The 25,704-nt window shown below is 46.3% G+C and overlaps 1 protein-coding gene across 2 annotated transcripts in view; it reads right to left on the reverse strand.

Moving 5' to 3' along the window:
• The window catches only part of RNF213 (ring finger protein 213), a 2,329,248-nt gene that overhangs the window by 2,229,391 nt on the left and 74,153 nt on the right, over positions 1-25,704 (reverse strand). The gene's annotated exons all lie outside the window — the stretch shown is intronic.

Below are 25,704 nucleotides of genomic sequence, written 5' to 3' on the forward strand. Positions count from 1 at the left end.
CCTTTCCTGTTGCAGGTACTAGGCCTACCCACACAAGTGTGGTACCATTTTTATCGGGAGACATGTGGGAATAATGAATAGTAGAACATTTGTTATTATCAATTGTATTTCCCTGCCTTCAAGCCTTCCAAATTTAAACCAGTGTGTAAGAAAGACATTAAAAGAAAATGCCCTCTAACTCACATGCTAGTATTGGGTACTCACAAATTCAGAGATGTAAAACTAACCACTGCTCCTAAACTCCATATCTGGTGTCTTGTTCAGTAATACATGGGTTTCCTCGACACCCATGTTTTACTCTTTATATTTTACCATATGAATTGCTCTATTCTTGATCCACAATGAAAAACCATTGTAAAGTGCAGTTTAGTTGCTGGCTCTGGGTAGTTCGGGTTCTTTTAAAACGTACAAGCCGAATACATCCCCACAACCATAAGGTTCTAGCAGACATAATGGTATATTGCTTTTGTAAATCAGCCAGTGACAAAAATTTACAACTAACGATGCGGTCACAAGTTGACGCTTTTATTTTTATTTGAGAAAACCTGGAGGAATCTACACAAATTGCCCCTTGCTAAACTCAGAATGTTGTCTGCTTTTCTCAATTCTATGGCTTTCCAGAATCACCCATGGTTTTCACCCCTGTTTTCACCACAAACTGGATGTAGGTTGTAAGCACAAAAATTAGGAAAATGGGCTACTTCAAAAAATGCCAAAACTGTGGTAATTAAAAATATTTTTTTTATTCAGCTCTGCATGTTCCTGAAAGCCGGGAAGATACAGTTTTTAGCACAGAAAACCTTCGTTGAGGGTACTTTAAGGGATAAAACCCGACACTTTTATGCAGAGCACTCTTCTCCCACTTTTTCCCCCAAAAAACAAACTTTTGAGATATTTTGCCTATTTTCTCAGTCCCTCCAGTGGAAGCCACAAACCCAGGGTGCCTTTAGAAATCCAGGATGTTGAGAAAAAAAAAAAATGATGCAAACTTCCCGTGGACATTTTATGTGGAAAAATATTATGGAGGCCTAAGCACGAACTACCCCTAATAACCAAAAAAAGGGCTTAGCACTTTAGGGGGAAAAGACATAGCAGTAAAAGGGTTAAAATCATGTCATGTTTCAAGTGGTTCGGTACAGAAAGGAGAAGACAATCTTGGAATATCCTTTAACATAATCTGAAATACAGACGCTGCCTAATCTGCCCGAACGGTAACTATCCATCCCAATTCGCTCTTTCCAATATTGAAAGCCAGTGTAGTGGCAGGACTCAAGTTGGAGCCCCACCTGGTGGAAAGCTGATGGAAAGCCAAGGTTGGTGAACCACTCAGGACCTCCAAGTGTGAGGAGGACCGCAGTGATCTTGGGCAAATAATACTAATCAACACATTATTTCTTTGTTCAAACTGCATGGGTTGACACAGACTCTGAGCTCTCCAATTGGCATGCAAGCCACAAGCCCCCCAACGCAGAGACTCAAAAGGTTTGATTATGCCTTATTTGCACATCTGTTTAAGTGCTTTAAGATCATCTTTGACAATGAATGGCAACCCCCTCAATTTGTGATTTACAGAGATTGCGTTCTGTGGTTCTGATCCGATTTTTCAATCCACTTATTTGTTTTTATTTTTTACTAATCATCTCTTTATTAACAGTTTCATACAAAAATAACAAAAAAAGCTTTATAACTTGAGCACAAGGAGCAGTATTCCATTACATTGCGCTGAATAAGACAACCAAAAATAATCTAGGGTATACTAGTTCAGCTTAGTCAGAAAGACAACAGTTGAAATACAAGAAGTAAGGAAAACAGTGGCCTGCATGAAGAGAAAGAGGTTTCATTCTAGGTTGAAAATAACCATCTATCGCATGCAGATGTCCTAGGAAGGTCTGGGAGGGAGGTGAGGGATAGAGGGAGGTAGCAGGGTACTTGGGCTAGGCATGACAACTATGTTGAATAGCTGGAGTGCTTTAAGTCCATGACGTGTGAAACAGGAATGTTCCAGATGTGAGAAGTATTGTATAAGAGCCTGCCAGGTGCAAGTAAATTTCCCCTCCATGCAAGTGATTTTATGAGAGAGAAGTTCTATAGCTAGTACGTGCCACATACGCGTAAACCAATGAACTAGTGGAAGGGCATTGGGCGGTTTTCCAATGTAGAGCTATTATTTGCTTGGCAGCCTCCAAAATTTGGATAAGTAAATGTCATTCAGCATGAGTCAAGGCTTCCATGTGTGGAGGTCAGACACCAGGGATTACCGTGGAGTAGGATTTTGGGAGTGGGAAGCCTATAGTCCTCCTAAAGTGGCTAAGAACTTTTCAGAAGGTTGTGACGCATGGGCAGACCACCATATGTGTAGGAAGTCTCCTGGTGCTGAGGTGCAATGCCGTCTCGCGTTGTGGTATGCTTTTATAAATCAGAGCGATATCCCACCAAAGAGGTTTCCATTGTTTCGTAGATATATCTTCTCCAATATCTGCATGCCATTGTGTTTGGTAGGGAAGTGGGTGGGATGAGGTAGAGTGTGGAGTATTGAATATGGACGTGATATGAGCCAGCGAGTTCCGTCAAAAGACCAAACCAAGGTCGCAAAAGCGGTTAGTTGGCGCCTCGGCCCCTGTGCATTGGGTGGAGGAAGGGCCCAATGGCACAGTTGAAAAAACTGTAACCTAGGGGATTCAGGGAGGTGGAACTCTTGTCGACATTTGTCAAATGCCTGTTCGCCCTTGAACATGTCCCTGAGAGTGCGGCAGTCTCCCTCCCTCCAATGGCTGTAAGACTATGGCTACAGGGCTGGAGTGAAATCTGGATTACACGCAGAGGTTAAGGTAGTGAGGCCTTGCTTCTAAGCTACTTTGTCCCATATCTCAGGGACCGTTCTAGTAATTATTGCAATATAGGCACCTTGCATGTTTTGGGAGCCAAGCCAGAGTCCAGTGGGGGTCAACAAGCCATGGCCCAGCCCATATGAAACCAATGCTGGTCACTTGCCGTACAACCCACTATGAGATGTAGTGCAGCCCAGTAGTATTCAAGGAGGTTAGGGCACCCCAGCACTCCCCTATCTCGGGAAAACATCAATACAGGGTTAGAAAAGCGATGACCTTTCCCCACCCCAAATAAAGGAACGTATGTCACAGTCGGGGTGCATGATCTCATCTTGAGGAATAGGCGTGGGAAGACTTTGAAAGAGGTAGAAGATTGTTGGCAAGAGAGACATCTTTACAGCGTGTGAATGACCAGGCCACAAAACCTGGAGGGGCTTCCAATGGCGAAGGTCTTCCAAGATGGATTTCAGATATTCTGGCCAGTTGGCCATGTAGAAAAAGTTGGTGTGAGACATAGGCCCAGGTATTTAATGGAGCAGGGGGCCCCTGGGAAGGGCGTGAAGGAAATGGTTAAATTCACGCTCGGGGCTTAGACATGTTGATTTTGAAGCCTGAGACCTCTTCAAATGCGTCTAAGTCCTGACTAGCACCGTAAGGGATGTCTAAGGCTGGCCAAGAGTCAATAGGTCACCAGCGAATAAGGCAATTTTATTGGTTTGCCCCTGAAGGGTATACCCACAATGCCAAGAAACAGCAAGGTACGGAGTTCCTTAGGCGGGCTACTGGCCACCTGTGTGTACTCTAGGAAGTGAGGAGGTGGGGAATACCTCCTGTCGGAACTAGGACCCTCACACACCCAGCAAGTTAGGTGTCATGCTTCATCATATGGGTCTGCACCTCGTCGGGCCGGCGCTGCAATACTCGACGGGCACCAATATAGGGGCTCTTTTTCGGAGATCTTTTGTTCCTCGCCATAATGGTGCAGTGGGTGTGAGGGGCCTAGGTACGTGTAGATGTGGGATGTGAATATAAAACAGGTAACGGGAAACTCTGTGATGAGTTTTATTCTGTAGGGGTCCCTACCTGATTGAAAGGGGGGGGGCGACTATTTTGTTATAATGTGACAAACATTTCGCTCAACCCTTAGATGGTCAAAATGTTTCTCACCCCAATAAGTCACGGAAGTGATCAGCTGGTGATTCTTCAGGACGGAGTGAAAAATAAATAACTATCTACAGTGAGTGGCAAGGTGCAACACTACCTACCAAATGCTCTACCAATGGGTCATTACCTTGGAAAAAGAAGCAGGCAACCTAGAGTACAAGAAAGAGAATTAAAAACCATGAGGTGGTGGTACAGAATGATCTCAGTAGAAAGCAAAACGATGTGTCGCAAATTACATATTCTAGAGTCAAACATTTATTAAAAAACACACAGTGCTATCATGCAAACCATTCAAGCTCTGTGTATCCTTTTGTATATAACCCCTGTGTATACATGCCAAAACAGACAAGACGGAAGTCCTCATCCTGGGCTCCTCACCCTCCGCCTGGGACGACTCCTGGTGGACCCCCGCCCTGGGCAACGCACCCAAACCGACAGACCACGCACGCAACCTGGGCTTCATCCTGGACTCCTCCCTCTCCATGACCAGACAAGTCAACGCCGTCTCCTCGCCCTGTTTCAACATCCTGCGCATGCTACGCAAGATCTTCCGGTGGATCCCCACCGAGACCAGGAAGACGGTCACCCAGGCCCTCGTCACCAGTCGATTGGACTACGGCAACGCCCTCTACGCCGGTACCACCGCCAAGCTCCAGAAGAGACTCCAGCGGATCCAGAACGCCTCGGCGAGACTCATCCTCGAGGTCCCCAGACGAAGTCACATCTCCAGACACCTGAGAGACCTGCACTGGCTCCCGATCAACAAAAGAATCACCTTCCGGCTCCTCACCCACGCACACAAAGCCCTACACAACCAAGGCCCGACCTACCTCAACAGCCGCCTCAACTTCTACGCTCCCAAACGCCACCTCCGCTCGACCAGTCACGCCCTCGCAGCCGTCCCCCGCATCCACAGAGCGACAACAGGAGGAAGATCCTTCTCCCACCTGGCCGCCAAGACTTGGAACGCCCTCCCGACCGACCTACGCCTGACCCAAGACCACCTCTCCTTCAGGAAGAAGCTCAAGACCTGGTTGTTCGAGCAGTAGCGGACCCCCCCCCCCCCCCTAGCGCCTTGAGACCCTCCGGGTGAGTAGTGTGATTTATAAATGCCTATGATTGATTGATTGAAAACGTAGTGCAATAGATTGTTGTGGTAAGTGGACAAGGGCTCGCCTCTTTAAGGTGTCTGGGTCTGCCTCATCAGTTAGCAGCGGAGTACAAGGACACACAAAGTAGTGTCACTATGTAAAATGAGACATAAATTGCCAGACAGTAATCAATGGTTATATGTACATTAGTTTGATGCTCACTTGCTGGCCTCAGTACAATAGGTTGTAAGGAGCAAGAAGGTACAGGTCAGGGTGGTAGTAGCCTGCAAAAGTGACCCCAAGCCAATGACACAATCATTATTTATTGTTGAGCGTTCATACAAGGTCGGTATGTCTGGCGCTGGCGCCACACGCAGTGTTCCAAGCCGGGGAGCTCGCAGAGCTACTCCGGTAAGAGATGCACAGCATATAAGCCCCCAGGAAACCGGCAATGCACTGGGCTAATACCATGTAGAACAACGGAAAAAAGTAAACAAGTGTCCGCTTTAGAATTCTATACTTGAGCGCTCGTAGCCCTTGATCCCAGTAGATCTTACCTACAAAAGTCGCCGGTGACAGAATGAGCCTCTAAACAGAATGTGCATACTCACCTGCTCCCGCTCGGAGCTTCGTGGCTGACCTACCTGCTCCGCTGCGACAGTAAGGTATCGTGTCACAGCAGGAACCTGATTAAATACCTGCCGCCGAGGCCGCAGACCAGGTGAAGTGGCCACAGATGGGATCGAAGACGCGTTAGCGTGTTTGGTGAAGAGGTGATGTCATTGTAGACAAAAATCATGGCGGCCATCTTGGAGTTTGTTATTAACCACTATATTGTTTTATGGGGATTAAGTCAATGCGTGACCTCTACTAAGCATTTGTAGAGTCCAAAAAGCCTACAGACAGGAACAGCTTGTTGTTATATAGTAGTTAGCATCCAAAGACTTTAAAAGATAACCGACCCTTCAGCCAATTTTTACGGATTAGGACGAATTGTAGCTCATTAAATGACTACAAAATTGAAGCTGAGACACTGTCAAATAACCTATTGAAAAGACAATACCCTAGAAAACAAGTCAACTCTTGCATGAAACGAGCACGAAATAACCACCATGAAAGCCTTCTAGAGGTACATGTAAAAGAACCATCCAATACGGTGACCTGTGTAACCACATACACACCGAGATCTAACCTGATCAAAAAAGCGGTGAACAAACACTGGGAGATTTTGAATACAGGCACACTAGCAATACCGAAACCAAGGCTTGCATTTAAGCGTACAAATAACCTAAAAGACATGTTAATTCACACGAGACCCAAGAATAGTAACAGTTCAAACCAGAGACAACTGTGGGATCTCCCCCCTGTCACAGGGCACTACCCTTGCGGATCGTGCACTGTTTGTCCACAGACCAAACAAACTAAGGAACTGGTACTGTCTGACACTTTTACATGGACGATCACAAAACACATTAATTGCAATATATCACGTTGTGTGTATTTGTTGACATGCCCCTGCGAGAAAAGGTACATTGGTAGGACCATGAGAGCAGGTAAAACCAGAATAACTGAACATAAAAGCAGTATTCGTTGCCTCAAGACAAACATTAAACTATATACTCACTTCACTGAACTGAGACATCCGCCAGAAAGTCTACGTTGGGTAGTTCTTGAGGCACATCAACAAAAAACGCACACAGCTCTGTTCAGGATTGAACAAAGATGGGTGTTTCGTCTAGACTCAGCCAAAGGTGGCCTTAATAATGACATTCCTTGGAGCACCATTAATTAAAACATGAACTTCATCGATTGTAGGCCAGAGGAGAATAGTATACACTATTAAATGGCCACATTTGTCCCCAACTGTTCCTCACTAGGTCCTACTGCCACTGAACCATTTGTGACCTTTGTGAGGCACCTATACAATGTCCACTTTTTCCATACCACTTCTAACACCCTTGTTGACCACTACAGTTATATGGCATAGTTCACATTATTACCATAATAAGAGGGCCGCTAATAATTAAAACACACTTTAAGATGGCCGACATGATTTTGCGAATACGGACATTAACTTCCCATCACAATGTGATGTCGTTTTTTACCACCTCCTAACCACTCGTGACCTTAACAAGTCAGCTTACGAAGTTTCAACGATCACTTTCCTAAACTGCCACTATCTTCCGTTTTGGACTCTACAAATGCTTAGTAGAGGTCACGCATGGACTTAATCCCCATAAAACAATATCGTGGTTAATAACAACAAACTCCAAGATGGCTGCCATGATTTTTGTCTACAATGACATCACCTCTTCACCAAACACGCTAACGCGTCTTCGATCCCATCTGTGGCCACTCCACCTGCTCTGCGGCCTAGGCGGCAGGAATTTAATCAGGTTCCTGCTGTGACACGATACCTTCCTGTCGCAGCGGAGCGGGTAGGTCAGCCACAAAGCTCCGAGCAGGAGCAGGTGAGTATGCACATTCCGTTTGGAGGCTCATTCTGTAACTGGCGACTTTTGGGGTAAGAGGTACTGGGATCAGGGGCTACGAGCGCTTAAGTATTAAATTCTAAAGCGGACACTTGATTACTTTTTTCCGTTTTTCTACATGGTATTAGCCCAGTACATGGCCGGGTCCCTGGGGGCTTATACGCTGTGCATCTCTTACCGGAGTAGCTCTGCGAGCTCCCGGGCTTGAACACTGCATGTGGCGCCAGCGTCAGACATAAGGGACTTGTATGAACGCTCAACAATGAATAATGATTGTGTCATTGGCTTGGGGTCACTTTTGCAGGCTACTACCACCCTGACCCATACCTTCTTGCTCCTTACAACCTAGTGTACTGGGGCCAGCAAGTGAGCATCAAACTAATGTACATATAACCATTGATTACTGTCTGGCAATTTATGTCTCATTTTAAATAGTGACACTCCTTTGTGTGTCCTTATACTCCGCTGCTAACTGATGAGGCAGACCCAGACATCTTGAAGAGGTGAGCCCTTGTCCACTCACCACAACGATCTAATTCACTACGTTTTGGCATGTATACACAGGGGTTATATACAAAAGGATACACAGAGCTTGAATGGTTTGCATGATAGCACTGTGTGTTTTTTAATAAATGTTTAACTCTAGAATATGTCATTTGCAACACATCGTTTTGCATTCTACTGAGATCATTCTCTACCACCACCTCATGGTTTTTAATTCCTCTTTCCTGTACTCTAGGTTGGCTGCTTCTTTTTCCGGGGTAATGACCCACGGGTAGAGCATTTGGTAGGTAGCGTTGCACCATGCCACTCACTGTAGATAGTTTTTTATTTTTCACTCGGTCCTGAAGAATCACCAGCTGATCACTTCCGTGACTTATTGAGGCGAGAAACATGTTGACCATCTGGGGGTTGAGCGAAATTTTGGTCACACTATAACAAAATTGTCGCCCCCCCCCCTCCCTTTCCTTTTAATCAGGTAGGGACCCCTACAGAAAAAAACTCAGAGGTTCCCGTTACCTGTTTTACATTCACACCCCACCTCTACACGTACCTAGGCGCCTCACACCCACAGCACCAATACGGCGAGGAACAAAAGATCTCCGAAAAAGAGCCCCTTCGAGCCCGTCGAGCATTACAGCACCGACCAGAGGAGGAGCAGACCCATATCAGGAAACATGACACCTAGCTTGCTGGGTGTGTGAGGGTCCTAGTTCCGACAGGAGGTATTCCCCATCTCCTCACTTCTTTGAGTACACACAGGTGGCCAGTAGCCCACCTAAGTAACTCCGTACCTTTCTGTTTCTTGATCTAATTGAGGGCATGTACGTTGGACATTTATCAAGCTCTTCCCGTCCCTCTTTTTGTTGACATACCCACAATGCCCTCAGTTTTTCAGATGACAACCGCCAAGGGCTCTACTGCCAGGGCAAATAGAAGTGGCAACAGGGGGCAGCCTTGTCTGGTGCCCCTCCTTATGTGTATAGTTTGAGATAGGCCTCATTTAACACAGATGCCAACAGTTAAGAGAGGTGTAAGAGGCCATTATCCTGTTGATAAGCACAGGACCTAGACCTATCCAATGGAGTACTGCCTTTAAAAAGGGCTAGCTGACCCTATCAAAGGCCTTCTCCGCATCGAGCAAGAGAAGGGAAGACGGGATAGAGTGGCAGTGTGATTTCTCCACTAGACGGCCAGGCAGCGAATGTTGTCCCCCCCTGTCTTATGTATGAAGCCAACTTGGTCTGGGTCTATAAGGCCTGAGAGGTAGGGCTACAGTCTAGTGGCTAAAATGTTAGTATAAAGATTTGCGTCTGTTTTGAAAAGTGCACTGGGATGATAAGAAGTGCAAAGGGAAGGATATTTGCCTGGTTTTGGGATCAGCACAATTTCTGCCTCCGACGTGGTGGGGATGAGCCTGAAGGTGGCTGTGAAGGTGTTAAAGCCAACAGATGCTCTTGTAGTTGTGGGAAAAATATACGATAGAAGGCTACTGGGAGGCAATCAGGACCCAGAGGTTTACCAAGGGGGTGGCTCCCCAGGGCATGTTGAAGATCCATCAAAGAGATAGGGGCCTCAAGCAGCTCAGAGTGGAGCGAATCAAGTGAGTACCATCTACAGGCGGGTAGGTAGTTTTCAATGACGTCCTGAGGGGCCTCATCCCCATTGTAGAAGTCCTGAAATGCTTCCTGCTTGGTAGCTTCTGAAGTAGCCTTGATATTTGTTGTAGTCTGGATCCCAGGGATATGGCTGCAAGCTGTTTGGTGCCGGAGCTTTCACGCCAAGATGGTTCCCACCTGGTCACCTCCCTCATAGTATTTTGGCTTGAGAGCAAGGAGGGATAGATCTGCCTTGTTTCTACACTGCTCTCTTAGCTGACCACTCATTAAGGCCAAATACAGTTAATTGTGCCCGGGAGAAGTGGTCAAGACGTTTCAAGTCCTTGATGTCAGCTACCAGGCCCAACTCAACCAGCTTGGCCTCGCTCATCCGGGCAATGGATACAGTAGTGATAGTGTCTCAAATAGTGGCTTTAAACCCATCCCAGAGTGTATGCACTGGGTGCACATTGGTCTCTAAATAATTTGCTATCTCTTTTCGAATGTCCTCAACATCCTCAGGATTGTGTAGGAGCTGTGTGAGGAAGACGCCATCGCATGGAATATCGGGTTATCTCTCCCATTCTAGAACACGTCAGTTCTAAGTGTGCATGGTCAGAGATTAAACTATCCAATACGAGGGGGGTGGCGTGGTATCGCAGTAGGTAATGGGTGAGAAAGAAATAGTCGATACGTAAATAGGACTGGACGACATGGGAAAACAATGAAAAATACCTGGTGTCTGGGTAGTGGTATAGCATTTGAGGGCTGCCGACATAGCACTGGTTCCATGGAAGGAGGCGGCGCTGCAGTCGAGTGCAGGGTTCTAGACCAAGTTGAAGTCCACTCTTATCACCAAATCTCCCCCGTCGCGTGACAAGTTGCCTTTGAGAAAATACCAGAGATAAGCATCTTGGGCTTGTTTGAGAGCTTATTATTTTTTTTCAGTGAGGAGTCATGAGCCGGGTTGAACAGTAAGCTTCAGGAAATGACCCTCCCCATCCCAGACCACCTGCAGGACTTTGGAACAGGAGTTGGCCCTGCAGAGAATCGCAACCCCAGCTGCCTTAGTAGAAGCATAAGCCCAGTGACGAATGGGGTATGTGGGGTGTGCCATACAAGGGTGTTGTGCCTTAGGAGGTTGGTTTCCTGTAGGAAAATAGCATCAACATTCTGTTGGAGGAGATATCGCCACACCGGTTTCCTCTTGTTGGGCACACTGAGTACCTGCACATTGAGAGTGAGAAATTTAACACCGGAAACAGTGGTCGTAAGTAAAGACTGAGATAAGCCAGTGTGATGAGCTTGAGGGGCAGAAATGGGAGAGGCCAGGGACAAAGAGTGAGAGCGAGCGGTGGAGAGTGGTAAGCAATAACTTGGCAGCCCCCTGCCATCGTGAAATGCTGGGGGTGGTCGAGTGGGAAGGAGAGGTCAGCGGAAGTCACCTACACCACGAGAGGATGCCACATGGCACGTGCAGTGAATTGGGTACAGAGGGGAGGGGAGGGGAGGACCCTCGGGGTGCCAAATAACCAGGAAGAAGTGCACGTTAATATGAACAATAAGCACAGGCCAACAGGGCCTAAACAGTTGACCCAGGACTTGGCAGGGCCTGTGCATGACTACGCCAGTCATACAGGAGACGTCACTCCCCAAAGGTCTGTATCTGTGGGATGGTTCGATGGCCACTGCAGATTCAAGGCCATCCAGACCCCCAGGCCCTACGACTGTCAGGGTCAGTAGTAGTTTGCAAGCTCCCAATGGCGGGGGTCAGTGTCAATGAAGACGCTGTAAGAGGAGTGAGGGGATACAGTGAGTGCTGCGTTATCACTTGGCCAGGGATAGGCCAGTCCATATATCCTCACAGGACCCCCGGGAGTAGCTGGGGACTAGTCCGGCAGCACCGCTTTTAATGGATAGGAGGTGGACCGACATGGAAAGGCACAGGAGACCAGCGTCCGCCTCCTGCAAAAGAGCATTATTAAAGAACTAAGCAGCCAGACAGATCCCGATGTCAAAGGGGGAGGCATCTCTAGACTGCAAAGATGCGGAATAATGTCTTTCCTGGCTTCGCGGGACAGGTGGTCCCTGTTAAGCTTAGAAGCATTTCTGAATGCTGCTGTGGCTCATGAGGGTTGCTGGGCTGTTCAGGACGGGAAGCTGGGTGAGGGCGGGCTATCCAAACCAGACCCCCCCCCCCCTTCCCCCAAATGGGGAAGGGGTGTGCTCGCTGGTAGTGAATACTGAGGGGGGCCTAAGCTTGTCAACTTGTCACAAGTCTTTGCTGCGTCGTAACGTGGTGGATACAAGCTGAAATAGCTGGATGGTATGTGCCTTGTATGCTGGACCTGCCTTCTTCCAGGTGGCTTACAGAATGGTCTTTTTCTCTACAAAGAAGTGCGCCTCTGTGAGGATGTCAGGAGGAAAGTCTGGGCGTCCCGGGATCGCCACCATCTGACGTCCTCTGTCCAGCATTGAAGGGGAGGCATCTGGATCTCCCCAGATGGCATGCAGGAGGTCAGCTGTAAAAGCCATGATGTCGGAGCCCTTTATGCCTTTCGGGATTCCCCCAATGCAGATATTGTTCCTCCAGCTGTGGTTTTCATTGTCTTCGTGCTCCAGCTCAAGGTCAAACTGCTGAGCTTATAGAGGGCTTCTAGCTCCTCTGTGCAGGAGTCCAACATTTGTTCCATGTCATTCACTCGTTCACCAAGCCCATCAATATAACTTTTGATTTCATGAATGCAGGACTTGGATTCAGTCTTAAGAAATCCAATCTCTGCTTGAAGTTCCTGGAGGAAATTGTCCATTTAGGCTTGGGTGAGGGGTGCAGATGTTGCAACTTCAAGGTGGGGGGGGGGGCCTGTGTTGGCTGAGGGGGGGATCCGTGGTTGGTAGATATGCTTTGTGCCACAGGGGGTGACAGATGTGTCTTTAGACAGGGCACCAGACATGACCTTAGGGGACCTGCTACGGGGCATTGCACGGAGTCAAGGGGATGCCGCCGCTTCAGACCAGGGGCCCCAGCCATATAGCTCAAGGAGAGGGGTACATGAAGGCAGACAGGAGTGCACAAGAGGCCACAGGTTAGAATAATACAGTGTTGATGTAGACCCCCCCTCGCCTTGTCAGGAGTTTTGGCTGGCGTTATCCAAAGGTGTTTAGGGGGGGGGAGCACCCCATGTACCGCGGACCATATGTTCTCAGGGCATAATTTCAATTTCCCCCTACAGGATGAGGAGGGGTACGGGACCAGAGCAGGTAGTGCAGAGGAGTGGGCACACAGATGTTCACTACTTCAGTCCCCAGACCGTATGTAGTGATTCCAGTAGATGCTGGGCCTCTCTGCCTCAACAGTCCCAGAGGTCTCCATAAGCCTGGTGTAGGCCTCAAGCAGTAGCTCCATTACCGCTCAACTAATTTGTGCCATCCCTACAAGGTCTGCGGTATTGTCTCGAATCTTCCATTGGGCCTCAGGACTCCGGCCGTTCGCCAGCAGCGGGGATGGAGGTGTGGCAGGACTCTGGCGGCAGTCGGTAGCAGGGGCCCGCCAAGACAGTCCATGACACGGCTCTCATCCCCGCTGAGGCCCGGAGGGGTCGCAACCAAGCCGGTAGGTTTCCCAACAAGTCAGTAGGGTGTTGCTGGTGACCGTGTCCCATCAAGGCATCACACACCACCGGGCTGCCCACAGGGGCCGTTGTGTTGATATACGATGCTGTGAAGAGCAGGATCTTGCGGGGTCCACCATCTGCCGAGCACGCTCACCAGTGGCAGCAGGGCTCGTCTCCAAGTCCCCAGCCGGATGCTTCTACTCAATGTCGACCGCTAGGTCTGCTTCATATCTACGCCACCACTCCGAACGCCCCGGCCCCTATTCACCTTCTGAGACCTCAGGGACAGGGAGATGTTGGCCGTCCAAGGCTCCTGCCTCCAGGAGCTGTAAGCCACCCAGGTCACCACTTCAGACTCCATGATGTCGGTCCAGCACCCACGGACCAGTGCTGGCGAGCCCCCAGAGTCCCAGCCAAAATGGAGGCGGCACGGCCTCTGCACTAGCTGCCCAACTGTAGCGCTGCTCATAGTGTTGGGACAGATCCCCAGCAACCAGCAGAGTCTCCAAAGGACACAGGGGTACTAGGGCTTCCAGGCCACCGTGGGAAGCAAATTATTTCAGACCGATGCGGTGGAGTGCAATAGATAGGCCTCGGGGGTCCAGAGCTCGGGTGAAGTACGTTTTACACCACGCTCGATCAAGCCGCGTCCCGTCCAACCCACTTATTTACCCAGTGCATCTGGAAAAACTTTGTGGAACTTGTTAATAACTCCTTTCAACTAACTCTCTACTCGGATTACCATGATCTGTATTTTGTAGCTCCGGATAGCAACGTTCTATCAAAGACCTTTTGGTGGAAAAACCCTAGAACATTTAAGTCTTCGATGGCCACATAAATCTTCCATTGAATGAGTCTTCCTCTGATCTCCAGGACATCTTCGAAAAATTCCAACAAACCAATGCTTCTATCTAGGCCTCGGCGGTAAATTCCGTCCCGCTCGCAGAATTTGGGTAATTTTGCGTTCCGCGGAGAAAGTGGAATTGCCAAACTTTCCGCGATCCGCGGAATTGTTTGCTCGTTTGTGCTTTCAAAATGCTTTTAAAATGCGTGTTTGCGAGATATTTCCCCACAAGCACACAAACAGCGTTCGCGAAAAGGAAAAAAGCATCGCGAACAGGCAGAACAAGCAATTCCACGTGTTCGCTGAATTTTTGCGTGCTTGCGGAGATTTACCGTTTCGCTGACCTTTCCTTGGCGCGACTACGCAAATTCCGCCCACCCCTACTTCTATCCTCATAGGAGGCAGGTGCCCTGTCAGGTGAGTTGAAGTGCTCTATTACCCCACATGCTCACATAAAGGACATAAGTGATCACAGTGGTCCTTCTATCTTATTCTACACGTAAATGAAGCTCCTGATCTCCCACTTTTATAATGGCATAAGGATCAACACACTCTTCTGAATTCCCAGCCTTTACAATGTCAACCTCAACTACCAACACCATGTCTTGGAGATCAATCTGAACTGGTTTAACAGCTGCTGAAGAAGGTTCATTGTCACAGATCGCTGCTACTATGCTTACATTTTGTTTCACACTCTGACCTCATTTGCATTAGTGTGCCAGCTTGCTGCAAATATGCAGGCAGCATTTCTAGTGAAACATGGTTTACTCTTTTTTGTATGTGTTGGAAACCGCCATCTGAAACATATTTATTTTTATTCTTGGCAGAGGCTACAATACTACTGTGAACAGCACACACCAGTTCAGAACATTTTTCATTTAACATCTTGCCTGAAATTGTTGCTCTTGGCTGTTCTGATCAACTCTTCCAGGGAAAGATTATCTATTAATAATATGAATTCTCTGGTCGCTAAAGTCTACAAATTAAAATTTTGGAAATCAGCCATTCCAATGCTGTGAATCAAGAGTAAACACTATCTGTGAGTTTGAAGTAGTTTAAAAAAATAATTGTGCCATATAGCACAACCAGACTATTAAGACATCAAAGCAACCCTCCAATGTTTTCAACTTCCTCTTAGTACTCATCCAGTGCCTCACCACCATCCATGACTAGTTGAGGCAAAAGCTTGTAGATTGCTCCCCCTTCAAATCCTAGTGAATGAAGTAGCAAGCATTTTTTTCATCAGGTCCGAATCTCCGTGCCCCAACTGCACTTTGATAAGTTTGAAATGCATCAAACCATTACCTACAACTGACTGGCGGGTCACCAGGGCACTCAAGGAAGGGTGGAGACGGGTCATTTGACTGCAAGATGGCTATATGGTACCAGGCACATTAAAGAACAACTACTATGAAAATAAGTGTGTTAAAATTCACAGCAATATAACCAGTTTAATAACCCCACTGTAAGCACAATGAGCAGTGATGGATGTCTAGTGCAAGGGTAGGTGAAATGTAGACAGGTGTGTGATTCACAGTAGAAATGTCCCATGGAGATAACAGAGGGAAGAATTCACAGTCAGATGTTCCCACAGATGACAAAACAAAAAATTAGAGGTGGTGTGTGTGTCACCATTAGACTTCACGTTAAACATACAGTGTGCAGAACCATGAGACGTTACAATTGCATTGCTAGAAAAGATCCACAAAAATACTTTGAAATGTCCTAAAAACATTTGTATGCTAACCTGCCGAAGGTCAAATGTCACAAAGATGTTTAAGCCTAACCTTTCATTCCATTGGGTTTCAATTTGCTATCACTTTATTCTCTAGCTATATTTTAATGATTCTAACACTTTGAAGTTTGAGCAACATTTTAGTGGAGATAAACATTTATCAAACAACAAGAATGATAAATGAATTACTGCCTCAATATCAAAATAAGATAAATTGTCTGATGAACAGTTTTCTTCACAGTTAAGTCAGGTCGAATGATTTTTTTAAAGATACATTGCCTTGATGGTGACCATGAAGCAATCAATGGGATTTAGACAGGGAAAGTTATTTACTAAAATTTTAACGTGCAAGTTGAAAAACCATTCAATCCTGATACTAAAGCCCCTTAAGGATTTGCTGAATGGTCACACTCTTCGGTGGGCTGGAGGAGACCACCACCAAGGCTATGGGAACTGAGATCACTACAGCTGTGTATTTTATTGTATAGATAGCCCTTAGCTATAGTGTTAGCCTACCAGACCAACCCATCAAGTACACCACCTGGGCTCTCTGTGGATACTGTATATCTTGCTATATGTCAGAAGGTTATTATCACTGTCCATGGGAACTTGTGCACTGCCTGGGCTTAGCTGCGGCCACCAAATATGCTGCATTGCATGGGACTGTAATTATTGCTGTGCGTGTGGATTTCAGATGGACTTTTGTTTAACACAGTCACACAACTGATCATTGCAGCTTTATGGCCAGCCATGGTTGTTACACCTATCTTGTGGCACTGCAGCAGGTGTATCTTGTGCTTTATGGAAAATGTTGAGTGTTGTCAGTGAAGGCGGGCACACTTCTCCCAAGAACACGTTGATTCTCATTCTTCTGCTCCTAATCAAATTATCAACCTCGTTCACCCTGGTCATGTCAGGGTTGCAGAGGCTTTTCCATTTGGGTACCAAGCGTGCTTCTCGACCCTGTGTTTCTTCTTGGTGTGTGTGGGCCAGTTCTCAGTTGGGCGTGGCCACTCAGAGTGGGGGCAACAGTAGAGCAGAGTTCTTTTATTGGTGGTTGGTGCATTCTTTTTTCTTTTTGGCTTTTGGGGAAGTGTGACTGCATGCAAGGAGGCTTAACTGAAACAAATCGAGACATCTACTGCACACAACAGGTACTGCTCGAGTACCAATGGCTATAAAATAAGAGCAATTCTTTTCCAAATTCAAGATGGCGCAGAATCACTTTGGGTCGACTACTGAAGTACAAACTATGAAGACTATTGAAGATATGTACTTTGTATCGCACTTGGGGTATTTTGTCTTGTTCATCATCCACTTCACTGTATTCCTTGGTTTCTTCTCAAGACTATGCTTAATTAGGATTTTTTGCGATCGCTTTGTTTGGATTTTTCCTCTGTAGGGTGCCTCGCGACATTTGCTCCAGTTTGGGTTGGTCTTGGTTTCTTTTGAATGGAATCTTTTCTCTGCGTTTCCTAGGTCCTCTCAGTACTGATGTAGGCGGAGCAAGGTGGTGTCAAGAAGGGACCACCCTTAGCATTCATTCCTCAAGAAAGAGCCCGGCAATATAAAGGAGGTCAGACCTGCTACTGGCGGTGGGGACGGGGCCAAAGCAGGGCACCAGAACATGTATCAACAGGGAAACAGGAAAGGAGTGGTATTCACCCAAGTACCTGACAGGTTTCCCACCCTATCCAGAAAAGAGGGGTGGAGGGATCAGTGGTAGAAGATAAGGATGGGCATTGGTTGAGGGGGTAGGGAGGATGATGTTTACTAACATCCTTCTTTTTGCTTTCACAGGCAAGTGTAATACATTCTAAAAACAGAGCGGAGCAGCAGAGTCAAGAAAGTTGGTCATTAAGGGAGGTAGATATATTTTAATAACCTTATTTTCTATTCTATAGGAGAGTGTACACCATTCATGGAAAAGACCAAACCAGGAGATGTTAAAAGTTGTTAGTCACGTGGTGGGTGTATTCTGACAACTTTCTTTTCTCTTCCACAGAGAGAATCACAAACAACAATTGCACATCAGTTAAATGATTCAGGTTTTGGGGCGTTGTTAGTTGTAAGGAATACTGCAAAAATCTCATCAACTCAGTTTGTAACCTATTCCAGTAGTTTACTTGCAGAAGGGAAATTCATGCAAGTGCTGCAGTGTCCAAGGTTGTCATAATACATAATGAAGGTAAAGATCACTGCCTTACTAAAAACTACAGAACAGTGTCTTATAAATGTGGAGTGCAAATCCAATGCCAAGTTAATAGGAAACAGATTTGTGAAAGATGTTGTAAACCTTACACACCCTGCACAAACAAGAGTTCTTGAAAACAGATACTCAAGTGACAATGACAGAACTTTTGCACACCATACAAAATAGGCAAACTAATTTCCCCACCAACTGCAACTGCATTAAAAACCGAAAAAGCATTGATAAGGCCTCTTAGTTATTCCTGCAGTCAATCCTCTGCAAATCTTGTTTCGACCAATACATTTCTTTTTTTTTTTTTTTAATTAAAAAAGGAAAATGGCTATATGTAATAAACCATCAGACATAGTCAGAATAAATGGCATCTTGCGTGAACCTTTCACATTTAAGTCCGGGCACCCAAACAGGGATGCCCACTTTTCCCTATGCCAGTGCTTCCCAAACTTGCTTGAACCACAACCCAATTTTAGATCTACAAACTCACAAATCACCTAGCTTTAACAGACATGAGGTGGAACCAATATAATTTTACAATTTTTTGCACTCCTCTCTACAGCAATTGTTTGTGAATGTCACAACCTTGACCATGCCGTTCAATAGGTCTTTATTGGACTGTTGCCAAGTGTAGGAAGTTGGCTCTGTATATACTATACCAAAGTAAGGTATAGTGAGCACAGAGTCCAGGGAGTCCCAGAGGTATAGCAGAGGCTAAACTAGACAACTACTAACAGCTCTCTTTGGGGTAGTGTGGGCAAGCAGTTAGGCTTATCCAGAGGGTGTGTTATGCATTTATTAAATTCACTCAATCAAGGCTGAAGGCACACACTCAGAGGCAGAATCCAGACCAATTAGGGAAGTATAAAAATGTATTTTTATATTTTATTTTGTAGAACCAAGCTGGACTTGACACAGGCAAGTAAGAAATATTTTCAAATGCAAGGCTGTACACAGAAATGCAATTGTGGACTGTATTGGAAACAAGTAAGGTTTGCATTACTTTTAAAACAGTTCAGAATACAGTAAAATTAATTTTAATTACTCTTAGATTACTTTTCAGTTACTTTAAATACTTTAGGTGATTATGCCGAGATATCATAAACAGGAGGTTGTCACTTACAGGTAAGTACGACAATTCTTAAGTTAAAGCATAGGTACTTTCTTCCATACAAATCACAGGTCAAAACATTTTTAGTAACAAAAACCGGTAACATTGGTTCCTATGGGGAAAAGAGTGTTAACGGTTGACATGACCTACCTGGTCACAGTGCCCATGGTACCTCTTACAAGGGGCTTTACCCGAGGCCAGAGATGTGCCAATCGTGGGTACAAAGATACAGTTTTGGGACACAAGCCCTGGGTACCCGATTGGCAGGTACCCAGAGCACATCAAGTCAAAGTGCATCAAGTGTCAGGCAAAAAGGGGGGGGGGGGGTTACTGCAACAGAAACCCACTTTCCTACACCAAGATATTGATCTGGTCATAAATGTGGCAGATGGTGACTGGTACTGGAGCTGGAAGACTTTTCAGAGTGGGGTGCTCACCTTTGGCATCTGTTAAATAAACTTACAAGGCTACTGAGAATTCTTGATGGTGATACCCCCCCCCATTATTATTATACTCTAGAGAAAAGAATAAGACCAGCACTCAGGGGAGAGAGTAATCTAAATGTATTGGATCTTTTGTGCATGCAGACGCATTCCCGCAAAAAGCCTTTATCAATGACGACGGCCATGTTTTACTCCTGTTTTTATATCTATTTTGGTTGCATGTCATACATCAATGACTGGCTTTAGTACTTAATTCGGAGAAGTCACATTACGGGGCCATCTTTGAACATATAATATACATTAGATATTTAATGAAAAATTATCTATACATGATTCAAATTGTACAATCTAACTTATGCTGACAGATGTATTTTATAATCCATCTTTCCTACTATCACGCCCTGTATGGGCTTAATAATCCCATCCTTCTATATATCCTACAGTCTTTCATTTCACGTTCCAGGTACCCAGCAAGCTTGTCATATAGTTAATTTTGACATTTCTAATCTTGAAGTAAACACCTATTCCCATGCTAAAAAAACAATAAGCAGCAATTTGTCAGAAAACAAAGTCTGACATTTGACCAGTGCTTTGAAGCACAGCAAATGTGATTAGATACGTGGAAAATATATAGGCATCTTTATTAATTGTTTTTTCGTGACCCACCAGAAATCGCCTGGAACTTTAATTTTTATTTCAAGGATTATATTTTCGAAAACCCTGATCAATCTACACAAATATCCACTTGCTGAATTCAAAATTGTGTCTAGTTTTCAGAAATGTATAGCTTTCCATGTTCACCCATGGGTTTCACGCCTGCTTTCATTACAAACTGCAACTAAGTTGAAACTGGAAAGGAATAGGAAAAATAGACTGCTAGTTAGAAAAATCAAAAACTGTGGCAAATACATGATTTTATTTTATGACTGCACTTAATCTGAAAGCTGGGAAGATGGTTAAATACACAAAGCAAATATTTTTGTTTACTTTCTAGGAAAAGAAACATGCTTTCTTGTAAACCACTTTTTCACATAAAAAACAAAATGGATAGATTTGGGCTATTTTCTCGGTTTTCTCCAGAGGAATCCACAAACCCTTGGTACTTTCAGACTCCTCAAGATGTGGGAGAAAAAGAAAAAAGAAAGAAGAACGCCCATTTGGCCTGGAGACCTTTCTGGGGGAAAAAACGTTACGGAAGCTTAATCACGTAGTGTCCCAAACATCAAAACAGGGAGGGATCCCCCAGTTAGTTGACGGTTAGTTTAATGGCTGCAGCACTATAACCTCTATGATACACCTCACAGGGGATTAATCACACTGCACAGCCCCCATACAGCGCGGCGACCACCGTGCGATCCAATAGGGCACACCCAGACGCAGACCCCGGTCACTTACTTGAGGCTAAATTCAGAATAGAGACGCGCAGCCCGTGGGCCCAGGAGATTGAGAGCCCGAAAAGGACGTGAATGGGCGCTCCTGCTATGTACGCCTATATAACAATTGCATTATCATGCGTGCTTATGTGTGTAATTGTTTATAAATGCCAATAAAAATGTTTTATAAAAAATAAAAAAAACAGGGAGGGATCAGCACTGGGGGTGAAAAGCCTCAGCAGTTAAGGGGTTAAAGGCATAATGCCTTTAACACATGCTTTTCATAATAAGTACGTCAAGCCTATTGGCTCGGTCGTAACGTTTTAAAATAAAGAGATCAAACCTATCAAATTTGGCATAACTTTTCCCAGTGAATTAATAAGACCTACAGCCGTTACCATTGGTATGGCATCATAACCAACTGAGGCCTATTCATGGGCAAATAAACTAACAATCATCGTTACAAAATTACAAATATGCAAAAAAACTTTTAAAAATATCGTTTTCAAAGCAATACTGTAGAAATACATGTTATGCTTGGAAATGAGACACGGTAACATCTTAGGTGTGTTTCTCTTTACATGGCCAACCTTCGAAGTAAAAACTGCTTTGTGTTTGTCAATCACATCTAGTACATTAAAATGGTGCACATTAACACAGTTTATAGGTATGTGCCCAAAGAAATCAGACAGCCTGTGCCTGAGCCCAATACAATGCCACGACTTCCTAAATCATATCACCCGACAATACTTCTACCATTAATGGCCATATACACCTTAATGTATTATATGTTCTTGAAGTTCAAGGCTGCCCTCAAAAGAACCCCAACATTTTAATATCAAAATTACAAAAAACCTCGTGATTCACCTCAGTTTTCTTCAAGACTTTACGGTTTCATTTTTCTCTAAAACATGTTTGACAAATTGGCAATAGGCGATCCCGAATCAGCCATGATGTTAATATTAACACTGCCAAAGGTAACTAATCCTAAAGGTGCTTTAAAACCAGTCTGAACTGCATACACATTTAAATCTCTATCAGAATCTACAGATGTACTCCATGTTATCAAAACATTTCCCCATATTTTCCTTAGTATTAGTTTTAATAGCGCTACTTGGCTTGCTGGTTTTGAATACACTCTGAAAGTGTCCAATTCTGTTGGGTTTATTACATTTCCCACATATAGCATGACAATTCGGATTGTTACTTGTTACCCACACCTAAAAGAACCAACATGTATTTTTATTATACTTTCAGCTGGTTTCTCTTTAACCTGAATTGCGCACACTAATGCATTTGGATTAACTTCACCTTTCGCCAAATTTTTAGCTGATAACAAAGACCTTTCAAGGCTTTTAGCAATGTCCAACACTTCAGTAACCCTGGGATTGTGACATGCTAATAATTGTTTCTGCATTTTTTTCTAATTAAAAAACAAACCAGTCTCCGATTTACATATCCACGTTTTCACCAAACTCGCAATTAGCTGCAGAACCCAGAACCTCCTATATAGCTACATATACTTAAACCGGCACCATACTAATTAATCTTTTTAAAAAACTATGCTGTGGGCAAGGTTGCCAGATTGGGCTATATCCCGCACAATTGGGCGACTTTTTCCCCAGTTGTGCGGGAAAGACCCATGCCTGGCGGGGGCTACTTTTTGGGCTGGATTTATGTAGTTGTGCGGGAAATACTGGCCTGGGGCGAGCGCCCACGCCCACCATCGCCACAACACGCATGAGATCGCTCCTGCCTCTGCCTAAAATGCGCGCCGCGCTGTGGCGCCGGCGGTGGTCATTCAATTCAATCAAAGTTGTTTAATCCTCCCGGGCCCCGCCCAGCGGCCCAGCCCCAGGCCAGAAAGTCAGCATTAGCATTTAGCAATCATCATTCCCGAATCCCGCGGCCACCCAGCCCCCCACCACCCACCCCCCTACCCAGAGAGGGGACGTGACATCTTCTTCAGGCCAGCCAGCAGCCAGCCACAGCAGGTAGCAACTCAAGTCAAGCAACAACGAACCAAGCCAGACAACGGTCGGCAACGCAGCAAGTCATTGGTCAATGTTGCAGTTGCCATTGGCTAAGTTGACTTGACTAGTTGTTACATTGTTGCACTTGCTGCCTGCCGGGCCCGGGGCCGGGCGTGGCACCTGCTGCCTGCCAAGTCTGCACAGCAGCACAGTGCACACACACTACGTGACGTCACACCGAGACGAGCCCCTGGCCTCAGCCAGACCACGCAGGCTGCAGGCACCACCTAACTTTACCGTACCCCTCGTGGGCCATGGCAAATAATTAGCCAATGTGGGGGGTCTCCAGGGCCGTCATGTAGTAGCGCGCGAAAACGCTACCAATGACGGCCCTGGGAATTAATTTTAGGTCAGCCCCCGCGGTTCCCATATAATGCGGGGGCTGACCGGAGGAGCACGGTCTTTACGGCAGCACGGCGGCGATCTATGAGAGTGACAGTGTCTGCTTGCTTCATGCTTGCTGATGACGACGACGTATGCGGAGTGCAGCACAGGCAGCAGTCACACAGCGCAGCGCGCAGGCAGTGAAGACGTGACGTCACGTCTACTGTGTGTGACTGAGGAGGAGTAGGACTGGAGAGACAATGACGAGTCCGAGAGACCGAGACTCCTCCGACTCCGACTAGTGCACTCATCAGCAGGGCCAGGCTCAGCCGCCCGGGCCCAGGCCCAGCTCACTCCAGCTCCAGCTCCAGTCGCTCCAGCCCCAGTCACTCCAGCCCAGCCCCCAGTCACTCCAGCCCCAGTCACTCCAACCCCAGCAGTCACTCCAGGCCCGCCAGCGCCCAGGCCCACCCACGGGCCCAGGCCCAGCCACTGCCACCGTGCCTGCTGCCAGCCTGCCAGCCTGCGTTAGTTTCCAGTCCAGTCTGCCTGCCAGCCACCCACCGCCGGTGACCGCGTGACTCACCAGCGACCAGGTAAGTGACAGTGAGACATCATGACACAATTGTGTTTAGCGCTAGTGCGAAAGTCTTTTTTGGCGCCTCATCAATGACCTCTTTTTCAGCAGATACCATTGCTACCAACCTCCAACAGTGCCTTCATGTCGCTGTAGCCCCCTATCATATGCATTTCATTTGTTGTGTAGCGCTATTCATATCAGTGTAGGGTGTCACTCACAGTACTTTACATCACACACACAATATACATAGACAATGAATCATACAAGTATGTCATTCAGTCTATGAGGATTACAAGGTGTAGGAATTAAATGTCATCCATACTGTTGGGCAGTATATTTTAAGAGGGTTTGGGCTGGGAAAGCACAAACTCGGGATTTAAAGCATACCCAGTGGTTGGGGGTTGGCTTTATTAATAAAAATGTATATCGGCCCAAACTCATTTGAGCAACATTAAAATAATGAAAGACTGGGGAATTTCTAACTATATAGTAACACAAAAAAAAGTTCTAACTATACCATCCATGTTTGTATGCAGCTCTTTCATGACAGTTCATAAGTCACTGTCCTATGTTAGGATTGTAATTTCTGAACTGCAAGTAACACAAGAATCTCTGTGACAAAGGCAGTAACCCACTGAGCTATCCAAATAAAATACAGCCTATCTGCATTTCAAAACTACAAACAGGCAAAGGGCTGCTCTCCAGCAGGATCATTAATCACCAGTTCGCTAGACATTTTTTATTGTTGCCTTTGTGTTCGACTATTGTATTCTGAGCAGTGCCTGTTTCACATGACAAAGTCACAGGGAGAACAGGTCTTAAAAATGAGTAGCATTAAGGCAGGTGCCCAGTTAACACCCTCCCACCATCTGTATATTGAATAGAATGTATATTTGTCATTAAAATTGGTTCTGATGTCGATTTGCGCTTAATTGGACACTTGCTAATTTGGGCTGGTTTTTGGGCTGAAACTGGTCTGATTGGGCTTATTTTGGGCTTATATTTGAGCTGCATTGGGCTTGGGACGGGTCTAAAAATCTGGCAACACTGGCTGTGGGATGTGGCCAAGATGGCGAACGAGTGAGACTTGTCCTGATCATCTCCCCGTTCCCGAGCGCCCAGCCCAGCCATAAACGCTAGACTTTCCCCCTCAAGGACGAGCAAATTTGGGGGAGAATAGGAGCGCAGACCTGTCTGACCCCGAGAGCGCCCCCAATCTCGTCCTGGGGGCCACCTAACGTGGGCGGAGAGCAGAGAGTCAGACGGAAGCCGGCGAGCTAAGATAGCGGCGGTTTCGTGACAATCCTCATGAGCGGGCCCACCACTCCAGCCACAGGGGCGGATCTCAGCCGGTCTGATCCCGGAGGTACCTCCGGAGCACCACTGGCGTAGTGGCGGTGAGCAGGAAGAGAGGTGCTGTGCACGAACAGAGGGTGGAGGCCTGTGCAGGCCCGCTGTAGGCCAGAGAGGCCTGGAAGCTGAATACTGGGCGGGCCGCCGTGAAGCGGGGACAGTGTTGGCAGGCCCCCCGGTGATGCATACAGGTGGACACCAACTGACCGGTGCTGGATAGTGCATGGAGCTGTCGGGAGGCGGACAACATCACGGAAGAAGACCGCGGAACAAAGGCCTAGTCCAGACAGCATCCCGGAGGGAGGCACTGTGTCAGAGTGGCCTGCCTGTCAGCTCTCAGGGGAGGCTGCGAGTGAAGACACCGGCTGGCTGTGAAGATTGAAGGTACCAAGCGGTGGGGGTGCCACATCGAAGCCC

This window comes from Triturus cristatus, chromosome 7 (genome assembly GCF_964204655.1).
Source record: "Triturus cristatus chromosome 7, aTriCri1.1, whole genome shotgun sequence".
In the NCBI taxonomy this organism is placed as follows: domain Eukaryota; kingdom Metazoa; phylum Chordata; class Amphibia; order Caudata; family Salamandridae; genus Triturus; species Triturus cristatus.